Genomic DNA, 18,027 nt, shown 5'->3' with positions numbered 1-18,027 from the left:
ACAAAAACAAAAACTACAGGGTTCAGATGGAGATACATATACACACAAAAAAACACAAACACACACATATGTGTGTGTATGTGGAGGGGGTGACACAGTGATGTCAGGCCCCCTCTCTCTGCCACTGATAGACAATCTAGGCTGCATCCCTTTATATACGCATTGCATCAGTTCTATTCCTTAAGAACACTCTAATACCAGAAAATTCACGTCATGTCGTCATGGCAAAACTGGATCATGAAAAGTACTGTTTTCCAAACTTAACAACAGCATATCACAGTAGCATATGGGTCATTTGTGGGTACATAGATGTCAGAGCATGACCTAGACAATGATCAAGACAATTATATTAACTCTGGTGAGAAATCAACTTTTTAAATGTTGTTCTTGGTGTACCTTGATATACCTCTCTCATATGATCTTTGTTTTCTCTTTGTCTTTCTCTCTCTCTCTCTCTCTCTCTCTCTCTCTCTCTCTCTCTCTCTCTCTCTTACTCTCTGGATGCATACAAGACCCTGAGAAACTGGAATTAAACACTTTCTAAATATCAGTTGCCATGGATGCCACCTGATCACTCCGTTCCATCTATCTTTCAGTCAGCACCCCCCTTCTATGGATGAGACTAGTAGGAAACGCACTACTGTGAAGTCACCATCTAGATTGTGAAGCAGTCAGGGAGACAAGTACTGTATTTCTCTGTCATATAGAGATCCTAGCTTCTGTACTGTCACATACACATATTCTGGTGAGAGGAAATGTGGATAAAGGCTGGGAAACTAAAAAGGGTCCCCATATGGCTGCCAAAAAAAGGAGGAAGGGATGTGAGGGAAGGGACGAGGAAGACAATGGAGGAAACTGGAAGAGGTTAATGATGAGGATGAAGGGGCATAAGAGGGAAGAAGAGGGAGTGAGATGAGGGGGGAGCAGGGGAGATTTAACCAAAACGAATATGTATCAAAACCCCATATGAAAACTTGTTATTTTGCAATCTCATTCTGAATTTAAAAAAGGAAGAGAGGGGTAGAGCTGTGATTTTTTCCCTCTCTTCAAACATGTATTCTATTATTCTCCTAGTCCTGTGTCTCTGTCCTTTGTTGTGTGCCAAGGGAAAAAGCACAATTTGAAACAAAGATTCATGCATCAAGAAGAGCTGCCAAATATCTCCCCAGGATGTCTTCTACCAATTCTATAAGAGAAAGTGATAGACCACATAAGTCTCAGAGCCAACTTCCAATCTTCAGGCGGCATGTTGGGTGGGGAGGCAGGTTGCTTTGTAGAAAAGAATCTGCTAGATCACCTTAATAGAATTCCCCAGAGAAACCCAGCAGGTCAGCATCCAAAAAAAAAAAAACTTGTTCATGCAAATTAACTTTCATCAATACAAGATGTCTTAAAGGGTGCCTCAGGAACGCCAACAGCCCAAGATGACTGAAGGCTACACACTGACATGTGGTTTAAAAACTTTGAGAAGGAAAAGACTAAGTCAGTCTGACAGAACCCAAAGAGCCCAGTTCCACAGAGAATCTCCCAGCTCCTGGTGGTGCAGGGGATGATGGATTGGGCTCTCCAAGGCTACCCGTGATTGAAGCCAGAATGTCAATCAGACAGTGAATCCTGAATGTGAAGCAAGGAGTTGGATGTTGCTGTCAGCTTGCCAGAGGGTGCCACAGGGTATCAGAATTTTGTAGAGAGTGAAGAACAAGAAAAGGTGCTGAGGAGATGGCAGATGAGATTTTAAGTAGCTCCAAGAACACCCAGGAGAAAATCTGAGCCACTTGATGTCATAGCAATGAGGAGTTGTTTGCAGAAAGCCGTTGCCTCACTTTCAGAGGACAAGGACCTCTATTGGCACAAGAATGGCTGGCCACAAAAGTCCCCAGATTTCAAAACTTGGGGACAGTGCAAGGGGTGAGAAAATGTGGCTCAAGAAGACAAGGTAATCTTGGTATATCTTCTCATAAGCTAAATAGCAACAGAGAGATTAGGTTCTCTGAACTGTGAACCCCACACATGCATGGAAGGGGACTCAAGGCTGTGAGAAAGTTATTGTCAGAGTTCCTGAGAATGACCAGGCAGTTCCCTGGTAAAACCTTTTTTTATCATGGAAGACAAGCCTGAAAGTCCCCAACATTTAAGGAACCTAGAAATTCCTGAGGAAACTAGGTCTAGTGTTTCTACAGTTAGTTCTGGGGGTTCCAAATGTCTCAGAAGTCAGAATGGCCCACCAGGCTGGTTGAAAGTGTTATTTACTTCCAACATATAATGAAATTAAAAAACAGAGGGCAAAGCTTGGTTGTCTAGTGGACATGAAGTCCTGGGTTTCATCCACAGCATTCTACAAACTGAGAGTCATAATTCATAACTATAATTTCAATAGGCCAGAGGTGAAAGCAGTAGGGTTTGAAGATCAAAGTCATTCTTGGCTATATAGCACATTTGAAGACAGCCTGTGCTACCCAAGATCCTGTCTTAATTAAATAATTAAAATTAGTAGAAGAAATTCACTAGCAGTAGTTTCTTATTTCCTCCCCTTCAGACCATTTCTTGTGAACATTTTTAATCATTACTTATAACTACAATACATACCAAAAATTTCACAGTTTTGTTCAACTGGGTACTGTTAGCCTACTAGATGATTCTTAGGACTTCAATACCCACTACATTAACAGCATTGACTACCCTACTAAGTGTCTACCATATGATGTATCATGGCTGTCACAGGCATCTCCCCATAGTCATATGAAGAGGTCCTGACTTGGAATTGAACTTCTTTGAATCATGGCTTTACTGAGCTTCAGACATGTGACATGACTTCCTCCAAAGTCACACAGGCAAATCAGGGCTACAGATTGCTCTGAAGCAACACAGTCTGTGTGGTGGTAGCATTTAGTTCTAGTGACCTTTATACTACCTTTGCACATTTTAATTCTATAATTTAGCAATGTTAAAAAAACAGGACCAAGTTATCAATATGAATACCAACACTTAACCTGCTATCTGTAATTTAATTATATACCTATTGTTCTTAAATCTACTTAGCAGCACACTTCATATTCATGGGGGCCTTCATTATAAATAACTCATCACATTTGTGTTTATTTCCACACAAGGGCCAGCCTGACTGAGTCCAGTGGTGGCATGTACTCTTGCTTCTTCAGGAACAGAGATGAGTTAGTGGGAATATACCCAGAAGACTGGAATAAAGTATATGTAGCAGCTCAAGAAACCACTTAGTCCTTAAGATCCTGTCATCTGCAACATTTATAGCCCTTGATTGCCCACTGTGTGCTTTCTTCCTCATTGCTTCTCTCACAGGATTCTACTATTTAACAGGAAACGAGTCTGTCTGTAGCAGTAATAAAACGCTGTGGCAAATTCTGCTCATATCTTTCCTACTGTAGCTCCCAAGAGACCAGCCTACCATTGAGTGCTAGTGGAAAAGTTAAAAAAAGATGTGGTAAAAAGGACACTCCATTCTAGGTTGTGCCTGTGTCATACTGTCCTGAGACAGCAAAATCACAGGTAACAAGGACAGAAAACAGCTATAATTCCATCTCACATTCACACACACTCCTGACCCATCAATGTTTTTCCAAAGGTGAAAAAGGACAGAGCCTTCAGGACTCTATGTTCTTGACCATTTGCAGACCAATTCAGAAGCCTCTTTTCATGCATCTGCCTCTTCCAAGATACATACCACACAAGTCACATGATCAATGAGCAAGTGATGCTCAGCCTCTCTCAGAGTTCTGGAAGACCAATGGGTCTGGAACTGCATTTTAATAGCAAAGCACCTTCACATTCCAAAGGGACATTTTCTGCATAAGGATATTAAAGACAGGATGAAGGAAATGACTAAAATATCTAACACAATATGAACAAGAGGCAAAGCTAAAGTCCTGAACTGGAACACTCCTTAGCCAAATGTATTCAAAACAATAAACACAACTCCAGAGAGATACTCATTTAGAGCTGATAGTCATCAGGGGAAAGAAAAAATGTGCACACCCTTAGAGACTATGTGGCAGTGGTAGAGTGAGTGGGTTTTGGTGTTTTAACATTTTCAGTAGTGATACCAAGAACTTGTTAGGATCTAATTACCATTGAATTTCTCTGCAATATTCATTTATGGTTTTGGAATTCAGGGATACATATTTTTAAATGTTTTTTTTTCCATATCATATCACTTCAACAAACCTAACAGTCTGCCTTGCCCCTTCCCCTGGGTCAATTGTCTGTTTCCAGTTCCACAAGCTCTTCCTTTTGAGAATCTTCCAGCATACTGAAGGAACTTCTTTGCATTCTTTAAATGTTGGCATATAAATACAAAAATGTTGCTGCCCCTCTGTCCAGTGGAAATAAGGAGGTAACAATGAGCTCTTCTCCAAGCAGTTTATTCAGGAACCTTGTACTACAGAATCATTTGATCATTTTTACTTCTTCTCTAGCTAGCTTCTTTCTCTTTATTCTACTCATCCTATAATCTCTCCAGCCCCCAGCCCTCGCGGGTTAAATACTTTCCCCGGTCCCAATCAGCATCAGCTACGTGGCAAAACATAATAGGCTGGGGAAAATCATGCCAGCTTGCATCACAAACTGGAGGCACTCAGCTTTTCCAACTAAGGCTTGTTTATCACAATGCTCTCTGCTCTGGCCGGAGACCAGGTGTTCAATATATAGGGTGGCAGCTGCGGCTCCCCACAGTTCCCCCTTTTTGTTTTAAATGCAACAGGCAAGAGTAGAGGTCTGATATCCAGTAACCATGAGAAGGACATTGCAATGGCATTATAACCTGATGGTAATAACTCTTGGTAAAATATCAAACCCGTCTTCGAGAACACATACAGCTAGTTTGTACTACAAACTGGGCTTAGTTATTAACTCTTGGCAAAATATCAAACCCGTCTTCGAGAACACGTACAGCTAGTTTATACTACAAACCGGGCTTACTTAGCCACTCGGTACATGCCTCTGTCTTAGGTGATTTATTTGCCAGAGCCCCTAACCCATAGCAGCCAAGTTGGGACCATGCCATTCCTATGCTTTTTTCTTGGAGGTGGGATTTGAGGCATCAACCCACATGCAATCAGACATGCTCTCCAAGAGACCGCTAGAAACTGATCTCTAGTGCAGTGCTTAGCCTTGCATCCTGAGCGTGAAGAAGAGCATTCAGAATAGTTAACCAAGCCTGTGAAAATTGCCTCGCTTCCAGGGCTGCAAATGCTTGCACTGCCAAAGCAGCCTGACATTGCTGCCAGACCCGCATAGATGCACCACAATGCCAATATACTGACAAGGACCAGTAAAGCACCCACAGTTCCAATACTCATTGTTCTCAATTCAAAAGCTCTTACTTATTTCTTTTTTTTTTTTCAATATTTTCTTTATTTACATGTAAATTTCTCCATTCCCAGTTTCCCCTCCAAAAAACAGAGAAACAAACAAAAACAAATCCCTGTTGCCTCCCACTTCCCCATGCCTGCCACCCCGCCCTCTCCCACTTTCTGGCCCTGGCATTCCCCTACACTGGGGCACAGAACCTTCACAAGGCTGAGGCCCTCTCCTCCTATTGCTGATCGAATTTGCAATCTACTTATTTCTTTCATATTAGTTTAAGATGTTCTAGTCACACAATGTAACTTAATAACAAATTATAAGGCTTTCTATAGCTATACAATTAAATCTGTCTATTTCCCATTTCAAATATAACCATTTTACATTTTCTAGAAACACAACTTATTAACAATTTTTTCTAGCCCCAAAGCCCAGGGAACTGGGTACATGACTCATCATAACTTCTTCAAGCTGAACGAGGGTGTAGAGATATGAAGGGGGTAGAAGGAAAAACAGAACTGGTCTTCTGATGTCTGTGTCTTAACTGGATCAGGCTGAAGTTCAGGACATCAGGAGTTCAGGCAGGCGATTTAGATGAGGAAATTCACCAAGGCAGTATATTTCTGCAACATATAAATCTCAAAACAAACTTTCAGCATCACCAAGATATATATTTTTGTTTGATTCTCTGTGTAGTGCAGGAACTGATGGCATGTCCCTAAGGGTGACTTGGTTTACCTAGGTGATCATCCATAAAACTACATCTCCCATCAGTCCTTCCCAGCCATCCGGAGCCACAGCTGTTCCAAGTTTCCTTTTTAAGCTTGTTTACTCTAGGAGCAAAGGTGCTAGCAGTTTAGCATTACTACCAGGCTTCGATACCAATATTACATGCAAAAAGCTGTTGTCCCCTTTAAGAGCAGCTTGCGTAGACACTCAGTCAGCCTCTATCAGCTCCTTTTCAGCTGTGCACAGACTGACTCAGCCAAGTTCTTTATGACTTTAAGTGGCAGTGTAAGTTTAACTCCTGGTCTCAGCATAATGGCTTATCAGTCTCTGCTTATGGGGGGGAGGTAATGATACAGGCGGCCCTGGGCTGTGGGCTCCACCCTAATGGTAAACTTCTCCATTTTCTGTACTAGCTTCTCAAGTTCCCTTTCAGAGTCTGAGCCACGTTCATCAGTCTGATCTTTCTCAGACTTTGCTGACCTCTCTTCCTTCAGCTGTTCTAATGCTTCCTGTTCCTTCTCTACTGCTTTAGAACACACTTTATTCTCCAAGCAGCTCCTAATCAGTTTCCAGATTGGTTGCACTCCATCTTTTATTATTCCTTCCTCCCAAGCGAATTCCAGATCTCTCCCTAATTCATCCCAGCTGGACAGCGTCAGATGACCTGACATCACGAACCAAGGGGCTGCGATATCTACCTCTGACAAAAATCTTTCTAGGGTTTCTCTCTTTAATTCTATCATTTTTGCTTTTAATAGCTCCTTAAGAGCAACAAACACGAGGCAAGATTGCGAGTTCCCCACACTATCACATTTGATTCACCCTTAACGGGACCTTATTGCTCCAACCCAGAGACCTTATTGCCTCTTGACCGAGGACCTTATTGCCTCTTTACCGAGGACCTTCCATTTTTGTCCCACCTTACCTGGGAACTTACCAGTTGATGGCCCTGTCTGCAAGGAGTTCTGAGCCGTAGAAGATGTCCCCCATATGTCTCTCCCCGTATGTCTCTCCCCGTATGAACTTCTCCATTCCCCATAGTCTCTCCCCATACTGGCCACCAATTGTTGCCACCCCTCCACCCAATGAAAATAAGGAGGCAACAACGAGTTCTTCTCCAAGCAGTTTATTCAGGAACCTTGTACTACAGAATCATTCGTTCATTTTTACTTCTTCTCTAGCTAGCTTCTTTCTCTTTATTCTACTTATCCTATAATTTCTCTAGCCCCCAGCCCTCATGGGTGAAATACTTTCCCTGGTCCCAATCAGCATCAGCTACGTAGCAAAACATAATAGGCTGCAGGAAATCATGCCAGCTTGCATCACAAACTGGAGGCACTCAGCTTTTCCAACTAAGGCTTGTTTATCACAATGCTCTCTGCTCTGGCCGGAGACCAGGTGTTCGATATATGTATATATGGTGGCAGCTGCGGCTCCCCACACAAAAATGCTCTCCCCCGTCCCTGTATTTCTTTTTCCCCTCCTTCTCTTCTCCTTCCTCCCTCTCCTCTCCCTCCTTCTCTTCCTCTCCCAAACCTGCTGGCTTCACACTCATGATCCTCCTGGCCTGAGCTCTCTGAGTGCTCAAATTACAGATATATACCTCCACAGATAGTTCCCCTTCCTTCTGCAAAGCTAAAAGCTACCTAAAATATATAACTAAATTCATTTTTCAACAACTACTTACTGCAAACAAGAAATGAGCATTGTGAAATTTACCATTAACAAGAAGAGTAAAGATGGCAATCAATCGCAAATGGGAAAGGGGGAAAAAAGATCCTTAAAATAAAATTACCTGGTACACCTTAAAGCTAGGCATAACTGTGTTAAATTACTCTGTGTACTGGCTACTTTTGTGTGTCAACTTGACACAGGCTGGAGTTATCACAGAAGGGAGCTTCAGTTGGGGAAGTGCCTCCATGAGGTCCAGCTGTGGGGCATTTTCTCAATTAGTGATCAAGGGGGTAGGGCCCCTCATGGGTGGTGCCATCTCTGGGCTGGAGGTCTTGGGCTCTATAAGAAAGCAGGCTGAGCAAGCCAGGAGAAGAAAGCCAGTAAGAAACATCCCTCCATGGCCTCTGCATCAGCTCCTGCTTCCTGACCTGCCTGAGTTCCAGTCCTGACTTCCTCTGGTGATCAACAGCCATGTGGAAGTGTAAGCTCAATAAACCCTTTCCTCCCCAACTTGCTTCTTGGCCATGATGTTTGTGCAGGAATAGAAACCCTGACTAAGAAAAATTGGTACCAGGAGTGGGGTATTCCTGTGACAACCTGACCATGTTTTGGGGAGGACTGTGGAAGGACTTTGGAACTTTGAGCTAGAAGAACCACTGGTTGTTAAGAACTCTGTGGGATATTCTGTAGGAGCTTGGAAGATCATGTTGAGAACAGTGCAGAGATGGAGGCCTGGCTTGTGAAATTTCAGAGGGAAGATTAAAGACTCTTATCAGGGCCATGATGTTTTGAATGTGAAGATTCTGTGGTTCTGGTTACCTGGAGCTGAAGTATCAGCTGTGATTAACAAGATACGAGAACTACTAAAGCAAAAACTTTGCATTAGTAGGACTATTGATGCTGGTTAGCTGGAGCTAAGAAATTACCGGTGATTAAGAAGAGACCAACATCATTGAGGTGACATCTTCTGGGAAGTGTTTTTTGAGAGCAAAGAGACTGTGTTCCAGAGATAGCCAAGGTTGTACCTTGTGCTGCAGCAGGACTTGGTAATGTGTAAGAGTCACCCAGGTGGTACTGGTTTTGAAGGCATGAAAGGGTCATGAAGAGCAGCTGAGGCTCGACACAGTGAGAGGCCATGGAAGGCCACTGGTGAAGGGGCAGCATTGGTTTGCAATTGATGGCCCAGGACTGAAGGGGTCATGCAAAGGAGTTGAGGCTTGGCACCATGAAGAAAGCCTATGAGAGGCTATTGGTGAAGCCTAGTTACAGCGGAAGACAGTGTTTTAATGATGACAGTACCATGAATGACCACCAAGGACAGCAGCAGCAGTGGAGTATAGGCGTCTGGAGCCCAGAAGACAAGCTGTGTGCTTCAAAGGACAGAGCTGGAGAAGTGACCAGTTAAGCCCTTAGAGGAGCCCAGAAGATTGTGAGTTGAATCCCAGACATTGGTTTTGCTTTTGATTGTAACTGTGCCCTGATATTTTTCCCTCTTGAAGGAAGAATGTATTTTAGTGGAGCCCACAGTTAAGAGACTTTGAATTTTAAAAGATATTGGAACTTTTTATATGTAAATACTGTGGGACTTTAGATCTTGGGGATGAATAAGAACATAAGGGTTGAGGCTTAATAGTGATGTGTTTGTGTGTCAAGTTGACAAGGGATCAATTGTACTGGGTAGTTTTGTGTGTCAACTTGACACAGGCTGGAGTTATCACAGAAGGGAGCTTCAGTTGGGGAAGTGCCTCCATGAGATCCAGCTGTGCAGCATTTTCTCAATTGCCCCTTGTGGGTGGTGCCATCCCTGGGCTGGAGGTCTTGGGCTCTATAAGAGAGCAGGCTGAGCAAGCCTGGAGAAGCAAGCCAGTAAGGAACATCCCTCCATGGCCTCTGCATCAGCTCCTGCTTCCTGACCTGCTTGAGTTCCAGTCCTGACTTCCTTGGTGATAAACAGCAATATGGAAGTAAGCCGAATAAACCCTTTCCTCCCCAACTTGTTTCTTGATCATGATGTTGTGCAGGAATAGAAACCCTGACTAAGACACTCTGCATATAAATATCAGTTGTTCCAATGGAGAAATGCAAAACACAGAGAAAGGTCTGGGTGTGATTGAATTATAAATCTGATTTTATGCCGGGCATGATGGCGCACGCCTTTAATCCCAGCACTTGGGAGGCAGAGGCAGGCGGATTTCTGAGTTCGAGGCCAGTCTGGTCTACAGAGTGAGTACCAGGACAGCCAGGGTTACACAGAGAAACCCTGTCTTAAAAAAAAAAAATCTGATTTTATCCATAGTAGACTCAGGCAGTGGAGAAACGTGTAACCCCTTTCCCTATCCTTCCAATCTACTTTCCCTTCTCCCTGTGAAGCATACTAGCAAATAAAAAAAAATTCTGTTGGTAGAAAAGAAAACCAAACTTGGCAGCAAATCAAAGAAATGCATAGACAAAAATCAATGCAACTCATACTCAACTCAATTACTTCCCTTCTGAAACCGAACAGCACTCATTGACTATGTTCCTGGTACATCGATAGTTTGCTGGAATATGCTGTTGTCTGGTTTGAGAAGGATGTGGAGTTGGCTCTTAAACCATTTCACATTAAGTGTCAAGAGGAGTTGGACAGATGGTTCAGTGGATAAAACACTTGCCTTAGGAGCCCAATGGCCTAATTTGAAATCATACGTAAAGGCAGATAGAGTAGTATTCCTCTCTGTAATCCCATAATTTATACTGGGAGGTAAAGACAAAGAACCCTCAGAAGCTCAAGGTTGATCTCAGTTAGCACACCCAGCTATGAATAACAAGAAAAATTGTTTCCTGCAAGGTGGACAGTAAGAACCAACACCCAAAGTTGTCCTTTGTCCCCCCCCCACACACACACACAAAAGAGAAACAGAGAAGAGACAAGAGACAAACACACAGAGAGACATAAAAATAAATTTATAAACAAGACAGGATGAAAATGTTGGCAACAGTGGAAGGGCATTGTAGACAATCTGCATTTGAATCTCTATCCTGACAGTTTTGTCAGCATACAAGCCACTCCAGGAAACCATCAGAACTAAGCCTGGGAAATGGGCTAGGCAAAGATGAACCACTGGATGTTGGAACAAGGAAGGGCTTTGATTTAGAAACTTCAGCCAGGTGGTGTTGGCACATGCCTTTAATCCCAGCACTTGGGAGGCAGAGACAGGCGGATTTCTGGTCTACAGAGTGAGTTCCAGGACAGCCAGGGCTATACAGAGAAACCCTGTCTCAAAAAAAAAAAAGCCCACAAAAAACAAAAAAAAAGAAACTTCTCTGGAACTATTGTTTCCCACTGACACTGCAGTGGGAAATGTCCCGGGAAGAAAGATCAGTTAAGAGGCCACTGTGATCATACAGGCAGGTGTTTATGAGGGCCTAAAGCAGGCCAGGCAGCTAGGATATAAGACACAGATGCAATGAAGTCCTGTGAGGAGAGACTGTAAGGTACCACTCTTGTTTGAACACAGTAAATTCCAAGTGCCATCAAGATATAAGATGGGAAATGGCTTCTGGACCATTGGGAATACTTAAGAACTGCAAAATTCATCAAATTTCCTCTAAGCACACACTACTTTAAATGGGGAGGAGGAGGAGAGAGAGAGAGAGAAAGAGGAAGAAAGGAAGGAAGGAAGGAAGGAAGGAAGGAAGGAAGGAAGGAAGGAAGAGCAGTGTTGAAAATATAGTGAGTTCACTTATTAAACGAAACATTTCGCAGTGCTTATAAAATATCCCACATGGATATATGTGTTTGAACACTTCGTCCTCAGCTGGTGGCACTGCTTAAAGAGACTGTGGAACCTTTAGGGGGTTAAGTTTTACCAGAAGTGAGTCATCCTGGGAGGGGTATAGCCATGCCCTGGCACAATCTGGTTCTCTCTGTCCTCTCTTCCTCATCTCTCAAGATGTAAGGAGTTCTAGCCACACATTCCAATAGCTATGAACTCCACCATACACCACAATGTACTTTCTCCAACTATGAGCCAAAATAAATTCTTCCACCCTAGATTCTTGCTTCTTTTGGGAAATTAAACATGGAAATGAAAACAGTAACAATTAACTAATACATACAACCAAGCTGGAAGGAAGGAAGGAAGGAAAGAAGGAAGGAAGGAAGGAAGAAGGAAGAGAGAGACAGAGGAGGAGAGGGAGGGACAGGGAGATGGAGAGGGAGAGGAATAGGGTGAGAGAATGGCTCTTCACGCCAAGCCAACTCAGTCACCCATACCTAGAAATCACTATCCCCTTACACTTGAGTTTTTCAGCAATAGTGCAGCCTGGCCAGTTGCTGGGGTAGCCTGCCACCCTGTGGCGTCTGACTCTAGGTGCAAGAATTGTACTCTCCTGAATACTTCTGCTGAAATGGGGTGGGGGTACCCTCCTTCATTTCTGGCCCTTTGCACTGTATTCCTCCCTCTGGGCAAGTCTCACACTTGACCCCAGGTTGTTCATTCCCCTGTCAAAACTACTGCCTGTTTCTCTTTTGCCTTCACCATCTGCTACTAGAGAGAAATATGTCCCTCCCAATAAATACTTGTAAAACCTCAGCAAGAGACACCACTGCTCATACCTGGCCCACTTCTCTGACACCCCGTCATATCTAGTACCACCAAGAAACCCAGCGCTTTCTTCCCTTTTCCCCATTCTTAAAACCTCAGAGTTATAGATGCTGAGAAACACCCCAAATATCTATCATTGACCAATTGAGGACATGCAGACTCTCCACACAGTTGAACCTCATCCAACACCTGAAACCCCCTTCAAGACAAGGCAGATCCACAGACACCGACAAGGCACAGGCCCCACCTATTGTAAACTAAAAAGCCAGGCACAAGGCAATACAAATCACAGGCCATTACTGGGGCCCAGGAAGGGGCTCTCTATGCTCCCATTGTTTCCAGTAGCTCTAGCAGAGAAACACAGATCTTCAAATTACAAAAGGTCAACCTCAGAAAGCAGTTGCCCATCCCAGTACTGCGTGAGACAAGGAAAAAGAGAATCATGGTGAAATTATTCTAGTCCACTTCTTATCATTTTATATCCTATAGAAATTGATTAAAAAAAAAAAAAAACCTTCATTTCTGCTAATGTCTCGTTACCAGGATACCATTTTTCCAATTACTCACAAAGAGCAGAGATTATTAACCCTATGATTCTTATTCCAGCAGAGCTGTTCAAAACCGCAGTGCCTGCCATCCACCAAGGTTAAGTAATGAATTATGAATGGCACGGGGGATAATGACATTCTCCGAATGAACTTCTCTAGGCTGCAAATCGGGTTTCTTTGGAGACTGTGGGGAGCAGGGGGGAAGGAAGGCAAAGCATGCAGAGTGTGAAGGGCTGATAGACTCAATTTGGACTTCCAAAGCAGTAAGGAAGGCTCCAAAGCCTCTCTCTTGGAACTTACCGGAAATCCACTGCTTGGGCATTGGTAAGCCTCACTGTTGGAGGAGACACTTTGAAGTTGAATGCAGTAGGACTCGCCCACATTGGCAGCAGTTGCCAAATAACCTTAACTGGGTCCTCTGGGCTCAGTACAAAACTCTGACCTGGGACGTGAACTCTGTGCTGGAAAGAAGCCGGGAAGGGGCTTCACCTGCAGCCTTCTCCCTGTAGTAAGTTCACAGAATCTGTGCAGGCTTGCCTCCATTGAGTCTATCAGGTGTAGGTCATTGAGAGGTGGAGGCAGCCTAGAAGTGGCTAAGGAAAGCTAAAAAAGAACTCATGAGGTGATGGCAGACCCTCCCCCTTTAAACAGCAGCAAGCCAGGTGAATACTATAGTATCACCTGGGAACTTGTCAGAGACGCAGGATAGCAGGCTCCACCCCAGATTCAGGACCGGTCATCAGTGTTTCAACAAGAGCACCCTGGGTGGGGGTGGGGGTGGGGCTTCACAAGCATCTGCAGTTCGAGTATTGCTAATATCGAGTAGCAGTTAGCAGACACATTCGTTGCTCTGGATACAATGAGGGAAGAATCTCCCTTTTCAGTCTTACCTTAAAATGTTCAAGAATCAAGACTAAACCTAAGGATAATAGGTATAAAAGAGATCGAATACTCCCAACTTAAAGGGCCAGTAAATATCTTCAACAAAATTATAGAAGAAAACTTCCCTAACCTGAAGAAACATGAACATACAAGAAACCTACAGAACCCCAAATAGACTGGATCAGAAAAGAAATTTCTTCTGTTACATAATAATCAAAACACTAAATGCACTAAACAAAGAAAGAATATTAAAAGCAGTAAGGAAAAAAGGTCAAGTAACATATAAAGGCAGGCCTATCAGAATTACACCAAACTTCTCACAAGAGACTATGAAAGCTAGAAAATCCTGGGCAGATGTCATACAGACCCTAAGCGAACACAAATGCCAGCCCAGGCTACTATGCCCAGCAAAACTTTCAATTACCATAGGTGGAGAAAACAAGATATTCCATGACAAAACCAAATTTATATAATATCTTTCTACAAATCCAGCCCTACAAAGGATAATAGATGGAAAACACCAACACAAGGAAGGAAACTTCCCCCTGGAAAAAGCAAGAAAGTAATCTTTCAACAAACCCAAAAGAAGATAGCCATACAAATGTAATTCCACATCTAACAACAAAAACAACATGAAGTAACAATCACTTTTTCTTAATATCTCTTAACATCACTGGACTCAATTCCCCCAAAAAGACATAGACCAACAAACTGGATGTGTAAACAGGACCCAGCATTTTGCTGCATACAGGAAATGTACCTCAGTGACGAAGACAGACACTACCTCAGAGTAAAATGTTGAAAAACAGTTTTCCAAGCATAGTCCCAAGAAACAAGCCGGAGTAGCCATTCTAATATTGAATAAAATCAACTTTCAACCAAAAGTTATCAAAGAAGATAAGGAAGAACACTTCATACTGGTCAAAGGAAAAATCTAACAAGATGAACTCTCAATTCTGAACATTTATGCTCCAAATACAAGGACACCCACATTCATAAAAGAAACTTTACTTAAGCTCAAAGCACACATCGTACCCCACACAATAATAGTGGAAGACTTCAATACCCCATTCTCAGTAATGGGTAGATCATGAAAACAGAAACTAAACAGAGACACAGTAAAACTAACAGAAGTTCTGACACAAATAGATTTAACAGATATTTATAGAACGTTTCATCCTAAAGCAAAAGAATATACGTTCTTCTCAGCACCTCATGGTACCTTCTCCAAAATTGACCATATAATTGGTCACAAAACAGGTCTCAATAGATACAAGAAGATTGAAATAATCCCATGCATCCTATCAGATCACTACAAAGTCTGGTCTTCAATAACAACATAAACAATAGAAAGCCCATACACATGGAAGTTGAACAACACTCTACTCAATGATAACTTGGTCAAGGAAGAAATTAAAGACACTTTTGAGTTTAATGAAAATGAAGCCACAAAATACCCAAACTTATGGGACACAATGAAAGCAGCCTTAAGAGGAAAACTCATAGCTCTGAGTGCCTCCAAAAAGAAACTGGGGAGACCACGCACTAGCAGCTGACAGCACATCTAAAAGCTCTAGAACAAAAAGAAGAGAATAGACACAAGAGGAGTAGATGGCAGGAAATATTGCTGCTATGATTGTTATAGTTATTTCCTGATAATCTACTTGACCCATCTCTAACCATTCTGTCATGATTTGTAGGGCAGTGTCCTTTTTAATGTCAGATATTTGAACACTTGGTCCCCAGCTGGTACCCTGGTTCAGGGATGCTGTGTAACCTTTGGGGGTTGGAAGCTTGCTGGAGGAAGTATGCCATCGAGGGTAGGCTGTGGGTATTTATTGTCTTGCCATATTTGCTCTGTTTTGTTGTTGTGATGTCTCAGCTTTCTGCTCCTGCCTTCATACCTTCATGCCTACTAATTGCTGCTATTTCTCCCTGCTGTTATCTTTCTGAAGCCCTAAACCTAAAATAAATGCATTCTTCCTTAAATTGCACTGGGCATGTTAAAAAAAAATGTTCAAGAATCATCGTTATCTCAAATGGTGGCATGGCACCAATGCTCAGAGAAAACACCGCTCCAAAAGGCAGGATGTGCTGGGTTCTCTGTGTGGGTTCTTGCAGCAGAAGACTGAGCTCCAAGCTGAGATACTAAAGCCTTCAGATAGTTTTCAGATTACTGGCCCCTTTCAGAATATAAGCCACACACACACACACACATCATCATCTAGAGACTGTAGACCTAGACTTTAATTTGAGAGCCCTCCTAGGTAGTTATACCAGTCTGAAGTTCCATCAGTGAGAAGAATGGAATCTTCTGTAATTAAAATACAGTAGAGCAGTGGTTCTCAACCTTCCTTATGCTGTGACCCTTTAATACAGTTCCTCATGTTGTAGTGACCCCCCCAACCATAAAATGATTTCATTGCTACTTCAAAACCAGAATTTTGCTACTGTTATGAATCATAGTATGCATATCCGATGGACAGTATAAATGATACCGACCCACAGGTTGAGAACTTCTGCCCTACAGACTGGTTTTGCTGAATACAGGATTAAACAAGACCTCTCTGCAGAAGACCTCTTGCTTACCTTGAAGACAGCTGGCTATTTTTCCTGGATTTTCCTAAATTCACTTTCACTGAGCAACTCTCAGGAAAAAGCTGCCTGGGACATCTGAGCTTTTACCACACCGCCAAGTCCTCCTCGGAAGAAAGATAATAGACTCACAGAGCATCAGGACAAATAGCATATCTGCTGTCATCATGTAGAATTAACCATCTTAATGTCCACAACCCCTGCCATCTGTAAGCCCATCTGATTATTCTCTCTCTTTTTTTCCCTTCTCAAAAAAAAACAAAAAAAACAAAAAAAAAACAAAAAACCTGCATATTTAGTTGACCCATTAAGGGGTATTGATACATAATGAATCAAATTGTTACATATCTATACTTTTGTCTTATACAATATATGTATTGCTTTTCTTTTCCCCTACTCGGATGGTAACTAAATAGCTCATCACCTACAACAGAGAAAACACAGATTTATAGTTTTAGCATCCATCACACATTTCCCAAAAGGCGAGCATCTATTACCCCATTAGAAAGCCTCAATCCAGGGCTGGAGGGATGACTTGTGCCCTCCCCTGAGCCTGGAGCAGGCTGATTCAGACCTTGCTGGCTAGCCCACCTAGGGTGGAGCCTATTGTCCGGCCACATCTGCAGCATCCTACAGGAGCCACCACCTGCTGAACTGCTGAGCCTGTCTGCCTGACTAGTTCCTGACTAAGCAACAAGATGCTGACTCTGACCAGGCCACAAGATCCTGGCACAGTGGGGGATGGGATCCCACCCTTTTATAAACCTAGACTCTTAAATAAGCATTGGGCCTTGATCAGAAACTTGTCTTGGCCTCATTCTTCTCTTGCCATCCTACTCATTCAGCCTCATCTTTCTTCTCAGGAACTCAGTAACTCATGGCCACTGGTGGCTACAATGGCTCAGCAGTTAAGAACACTGTCTGCTCTTCTGAAGGTCCTGAGTTCAAATACCAGCAAACACATGGTGGCTCACAACCATCTGTAGTGAGATCTGATGCCCTCTTTTGAAGTGTCTGAAGACAGCTACAGTGTACTTACATATAATAAATAAATAAATCTTTAAAAAAAGAAAAAGAAAGAATAAAAGAAAGAGAGAAAAAAAGAAAGCCTCAATCCATTTCAAAGTGCTCCCTCCCTATACCAATTAGTATATCCCAAAATCCACTACTGCTTGTCTTCTTTTACTGTCTGCCATGAAAATTAAAAAGTTACTCCAAATTAGATACAAATTAGATATTTCCTTTTTAAAGAAAAATAATGTAAAACAAAGATAGGATACTATAAATATAAATAATATAAAACTGGAATAGGACAAAACAAACAGAAGGGAAAGCATCCAAAGAAAGGAACATAGACCATATGTAGATACTCAGTCACACACTCAGAAATCCCAGGATTTAAATTCTCCTTAAATGTCAAGTACCTTATCTGGGGAGTGTGATGGTGGCAGAACATCTGTCTAGCATGTACCAAAGCTCTATGTTTAAACCCCAGCACCATAAGCAAAACCAAGATCAAGTGTCCCAAATTATACTTAAATAGAAATTACAATATACTGATAGGTCGTCCCTCAGTTAATGTTTAAATACCTCTACCAGGAAAAACTTGCTTCCATGGTATCTTATACATGCCACCTGATCCCTAGAAAATTCTCTCAGTTTTAGGATTACAGATCTAT

The sequence above is a fragment of the Mastomys coucha genome, unplaced genomic scaffold, assembly GCF_008632895.1.
Source record: "Mastomys coucha isolate ucsf_1 unplaced genomic scaffold, UCSF_Mcou_1 pScaffold5, whole genome shotgun sequence".
Classification (NCBI taxonomy): Eukaryota; Metazoa; Chordata; class Mammalia; order Rodentia; family Muridae; genus Mastomys; species Mastomys coucha.
This window is presented reverse-complemented; position numbering follows the sequence as displayed.